The sequence below is a fragment of the Lynx canadensis genome, chromosome A2 (genome assembly GCF_007474595.2).
Source record: "Lynx canadensis isolate LIC74 chromosome A2, mLynCan4.pri.v2, whole genome shotgun sequence".
NCBI classification, from domain to species: Eukaryota; Metazoa; Chordata; class Mammalia; order Carnivora; family Felidae; genus Lynx; species Lynx canadensis.
This window is the reverse complement of record NC_044304.2, coordinates 89,437,230-89,443,390: the sequence shown is the minus strand read 5'-3', so window position 1 is coordinate 89,443,390 and position 6,161 is coordinate 89,437,230. Positions and strand designations below refer to the sequence as shown.

Here is a 6,161-nt window from a genome sequence, read left to right as displayed (position 1 = left end):
CTTCACCCCAAGATATCAGTCTTTCTTATCTATCATAGAAGTCTATATCAGATTTCTTTAATGTTCTCAAGATGTTTTTAAAATTCTTAGAAATAAGAAAATAGAGTTTTTTTTAACTCAGAATAATGAAGTTGAAAGAGGACATCAGAGAGAAAATACATAATATTGAGATCATTTTAATCAGTTATTAAGATATTTGGCAGGGTGCCCAGGTGGCTCATTTGGTTAAGTGACTGGTCTTGATTTTGGCTCAGGTCATAATCTCCAGATTCTGGGATTGAGCCTGCCTCGGGCTCTGTGCTGCAGATGGAACCTGCATGAGATTCTCTCCCTCCCTTTGCCCTTCCCCCACTGTGCGCAAGTGCTCACTCTAAAAAAAAAAAAAAAAGAAAGAAAGAAAGAAGAAATTTGGCAAAAAGTTTTTAAATGAAGTGAATGAGAACACTCTAAGTTATAACTCATTTGGGCTAAAAACTGAAGATCTAAGATGTTGCTGACAAGGATCGTTCAAGACAAGTCCATAATTATAACAATTTGACAATGTGATTTGATGCTATTTATATGAAAGCAATGGAAATGACAGTGACCACCAGAAAGTGTAAAGAGACAGAAGAGAATATCAAAAATCAAAACTCTAAGGCTAAATAAAATAGAGTAAAAAGGAAATGGTTATGCATTTATCTTACACTCTTTATTCTCAATATATGACATTCTTAAAAGAATATTGAGGGTGTATAAGTATTTAGGAAGTCAGTCTATCTGTAGCAGCTTATCTTATGATATTTTGGATCATTTAATTTCAAAATACTATTTTTAGGTGGTAGAAAGTATGACCTCTCTCCATTTTTCTCAATTGTTATGAAAGGAAAACAGTAATATCAACACTATAAAATCTGAGTGACCTTCCAAATAAGAAGAACTCATACAGTTGCCTTTGTTCCCCATACTGATCATCCAACAAAATGGAGCACATCTCTCAAGCTACATCAGCATGTGATTGTCGACTCTAATTTCTAAGGCTCATTATTGACAATAATAAATTATGTTAGATTATTACTGACTGTAAATACCTTGAGAATACCAAGAATATTAGCAGTGCTTGGTTTACATACTGACAATATTATTTAAAAGGACAAAAAAGAACACTGAGAGATGGTTAGGCTGGGATTTAAAGTGAGTTTTTCATTATTAAGCTCATGATGACTTAGAGTAAATTTGATTATTCTAATCTCTTGTCAGTGGCCAATTATTTTTCTCACCACTATTTGGTGTCAGTTATGCAAAAACAGACATATTTATTCTATAATTCTCAGATTTTAGGGGTTTTATACATTGCTAGTTTCGTTGAAATGAAAAACATATTCTTATGGAGGACTTCCCAGGGAAAATTTTATTTAATATACCTAATTTTATTATAAGAGCTTGGAAGATCATATAATAAATCTTGGGGACACTTGTAAACCTTATGTGGTATTACTCCAACACTAAAGGACAATTTGATATTAAATATTCAAGGTAAAAATAATTTGCATAATTTTGAAAATTAGATAAATCAGAATTTTCCAGCGTTCAGTAAGTCTCCATTAAATAATGTGCTGCTGTTTTACTTTATACAATAGCAAAGCATCTATGAGTCATTTGATATAATCTGAGAACCGCATTATTTGTTTTTAATTTGCATCTAACAACACAGACACACTATGATTAATGATTTTTAACATAATATTAACTAGAAACAACACTTATAATAGATTCATCCATTTTAAAAGTGAAAATTCCAGAGGGGTGCCTGGGTGGCTCAGTCAGTTAAGCATCTGACTTCAGCTCAGGTCATAATCTCATGGTTGGTTAGTTCAAGCCCCACATCAGGCTCTGCGCTGACAGCTCAGAGCCTGGAGCCTGCTTCAGATTCAGTGTCTCCCTCTCTCTCTGCTCCTCCCCCACTCATGCTGTCTCTTTCTCTCTCTCAAAAATAATAAACACTTTTTAAAAAATTTTTAAAAAGGTGAAAATGCCAGAGAACGAATACATTTATTATATTATTAATACTTTTATTATTTATAATTATTTTGTAGTAATTGATTTTATCATTTAATTAACTATTATTTAATAATAATTATTAATGATTGAATTTATTAATTTAATAATATCACATTTAGAATCAATGACGGCAATACAGAAAACTATGAAGTTGGTATGAAAAAAATTGGGGAATGATTTATCTTTTCTATGTATGTCCTTAACACAAAAGTCATGTTGAAGTTTAACTGAAGTTGGAAATTCTAGCCTCTGACAAAGGCAGTTGTTTTACTTATTATAATGATAATGAAATAAAATTTTCATTTATGGAATAAAAAGCTCCGGCATGTCTAGATAAAGGAGGGATTATTAAAATTATCTTTCCTTAGTTTTGGTCTTGTAACCATTCAATCAATGTAATTTTTAAAGTTATTAAACAGCTCCATTGTAAAACAGTAACCAGCTTTTGCAAAATCCTTTTTATTTTCTGAAATGCAGTTTTGGAAGGAAAAGGACAGATAGTGACTAAGGTTTTGAAGACAGAGCTTATCTTTTCTGTTCCTAAAATAGTTTGGGGAATTGGAATAAAATTAGTTTTATAAAGTAATTTAACTATTTGAGATATTTAGTTCAAAGTACACATAGGAATCTAACCTAATTTCAATACCAGTTCAGAATTTTAAAAAGAGTTTAGACTTTTATACAGTAGACACATAATTAAAAACTATTAGTGCCAGAGACAAAATTACTACAAATATTATCTTCAATAATCTTTGAGAACACCAATAGTCCTTCAGAAAATTAAAATATTTTCTATTGCAAAAGGCCAAACCTTGGTTCATTCTTAAATTACCTTATCATGAAAGATATTAAAATAACACAGAAAGTTTGTCCCCAAGCCTTGAGTAGAGTAGGTCTGAAGTCAGTTTGCAATCACAAACTAATAAAGCAATTGAAGGGAACTCATAACAAGTTGTTTTTTTTTAAATATTTTTAAAAATACTTTTTAGAATGCAGTTTTGTCATCACAACACAAATATTTAAAGAATGCAAATATTCAAAAATGACTAAATTGAATAGCAGCTTTATTCATAATGTCTCCAAATTGAAGACAATTCAAAATGCCCTTCAACTGGTGACTGCTAAACAAAGTATGGCACCATATACAATGAATGCTGCTCGAACAACCAAAAATGGCAAACTATTTATTTTTATTTTTATTAAGGTATGTTCCCTAACTCTATACAGCAACAGCAGAATGGCACGAAGTCAGCTGTGCAACAGAAAGAGCCAGGAATTCTTTCACACAAGAGTGGAACCAAGAAAGGGGACAATTCCCATTCACAGGTTTAGATATATAGTGCTGTGACCAACTACTGATATTCAAGAACAACAGTGTATCTTGAATTGATATATTCAAGAACATTCAAGAATCCTACGTGCACATTTCTAAGCAAGAGAATATCTAAAGATTCATATTGTGTGATTCAATTTATATGACAATTTAGGAAAGGCAAAGCTAGGGAGAAAAACAGATCCATGATTGCCAAGTGTTGTGGGTAAGAGTTGAGAGGAAGGGAGCATAGGGGATTCCAGGGTAAACACACCATGCTCACAGCTACATGACACTGTGCATTTGCTAACAGTGACAGAAGAATACAGGACAAAGCAAATGAGTCTGCCTGCATGTTAATTTTTGAAAAACCCAGCTAGGCTGTGAGGGGAAAGATGGAATGTAGGCTGTGACAAATGAATCTGTCTTCCAATGAATTGAAAAGGACACTGAAGAATGGGGAAGAAGCCGACATATGTAACTTGAGTGGTTACTGCAGAGCTAAAGACTAGCTACAAAAACTCTTTAGTTGGTAAATTTGTTTCAAATAGAAGTGTGGTTTAAGAATTTTGAAGCTGTGTCATTTATACAGTAGGGTAGAAAATAGAAGTATATGCAGAATAGACAAGGATAGGCAGGTTTTTCACAGTAGGAAAAAAAGTTATAAATAAGAAAAAGAGGGAAGATTAGAATGATCATGAGAACCGATGTCAGCTAAAGGTGTCGATACAAACTCATGCATATATTATTAAAATGTATGTACAGAGAGAAATCAAAATGTGTGTGTGTGAGTGTGTGTGTGTGCGTGTGCGTGTGCATGTAGTATGAGTTAGTATATATACATAGCTCTCCTAGCTTTATGGATCAAGAAAAATAAGAAATGACATTCCAGCAACAATGAGCACACTGGTTCTCAAATTTCAGGTTCTAAATTCCACATACAATAAAAGGGCTCCAGGACTACAGCAAGGAAAATACAAGATGATCCTGGACCCTCTTAGAGTGCTAGAAAGTGAGAAAGTCCATAAAAAAAGAGGATGGATAGATTGGTGAGCAGAGGCATTGCATGTCAATTATTTTTCAGTAAAACTAGGGGAGAAAAAAAGAGCTCCCAATGGCCAAGCTGGGAAAGTTCAAGCAACAAAAATGAATAAATAACAAAAATAAATAACACAAGTATTGCATTATAATCCAAAATCCAAATAAATACCCATGAATTAATAACTATTTAAATAAATTCTGGAGGAATCAATAAAAGAAGGACAGGTAATAACTTCTTACAGATGTGTGCTAATGATTAAATGTAAAAGGAATGAAGGATGTAGAAAATCACCACTCGAACACTACCTATGGATGCTAAATTAGTAGGTGAAAAATTAAGGAAAAAAACTGGATATTTGCCTAGTCTCAAAGTACATCCTTCACATCATTTAGTAATTACAAAGGGAAAAATGGTGACTTTACAACTGGAGAATCCTAGAAGATGTCACTGCATCTAGGTGGTCATGGATAATATTAGCAGTATTGAATGTTGACATCATTGTACCCTCCTCATGTGAAACACTGAGAAGAGCAAATCACTTCCCTGGTACCTTCCCTATAATGCATAATCTCCATCTAATCATGAAAAAACAGCATTCAAACACAAATTGAGATATATTCTACAAAATGCCTCACCAGTTATCTTCAAACAAGGGAAGATCATGAAATACAAGGAGAGGGAGTTATAGAATGAAGTGAGCTAAGACGAAATGGCAACAACATGTAATGTGGCATCTTGGATTGGATCCTGGAATAGAAAAGGGATATTAGTGAACAAATTGGTAAAAGCTGAATAGCTTCTGAACTTCAACTAATATTATTGTACCAAAGTTAATTCTTTGGTCATGATGAATATTCTATTAGTATATACAATGCTAATATAAGGGGAAGCTGCCTATAGGGTATACAGGAAATGGCTACATTTTTTTGTAACTCTTCCTTAAGTCCAAAATCATATCAGAATAAAAGTTAAAAGTGCTGTGCACGTCCATGAATGCACGTGTTTTCGTGTGACATAGTAACCACAATTTAATCTGAAAAACTATTTAGGATTCTACTGTTCATTTGTGCTTTGTCATTTCTGAATAACATTCAGAATTCAGAAAAGAGCCAGAATAAATTGGAATAGGAAATGTTCCTGTTTCCACTGTAGTTACAATCTTTGTCAGCATAATGTATTACTGTGTTACCACTTTCTTATTGATAATATTTTCAGGAACAGACAACATCTGAAGTCTAATATGTTAAATTTCCCAAATGCTTCATATTGGAAATATTAAAGATTGAGGATTGTGCTTTGCCAACCTTCTCATTATTCAAGATGCTATTTGGATGACGTTTCCATTCTAGTTGATTACATTCTATAAAACCTGACATTTTTAAAGGAGTAGACAATAAAACAGTAACTTGAATATCAATTGTGGCTGTTGCTAAATTATGCAGTTGGTTTTCCTCCAAGTTTTTAGGACCTGCAGCTTTAACAAATAAGTATAAATATTGAACTTCTTCAGTCAATAGTTTTACTGAGCACTTAGTCCTAATGCTTACATTTCGGAGGTGTGCTACTAATATTGTTATATACATTTCAGGAAATTTATTATGTTATTAAATTGTTGGTTCAAGGGGCGCCTGGGTGGCGCAGTCGGTTAAGCGTCCGACTTCAGCCAGGTCACGATCTCGCGGTCCGTGAGTTCGAGCCCCGCGTCGGGCTCTGGGCTGATGGCTCAGAGCCTGGAGCCTGTTTCTGATTCTGTGTCTCCCTCTCTCT

General features: G+C 33.5%; 1 non-coding gene across 1 annotated transcript; it reads right to left on the bottom strand.

Moving 5' to 3' along the window:
* Positions 1-3,244: 3,244 nt before the first annotated feature.
* LOC115509513 lies at positions 3,245-3,384 on the bottom strand. Its single transcript, XR_003967401.1, has one exon. It is a non-coding gene; the product is annotated as a small nucleolar RNA SNORA46 (small nucleolar RNA).
* Between the last annotated feature and the right edge of the window lie 2,777 nt (positions 3,385-6,161).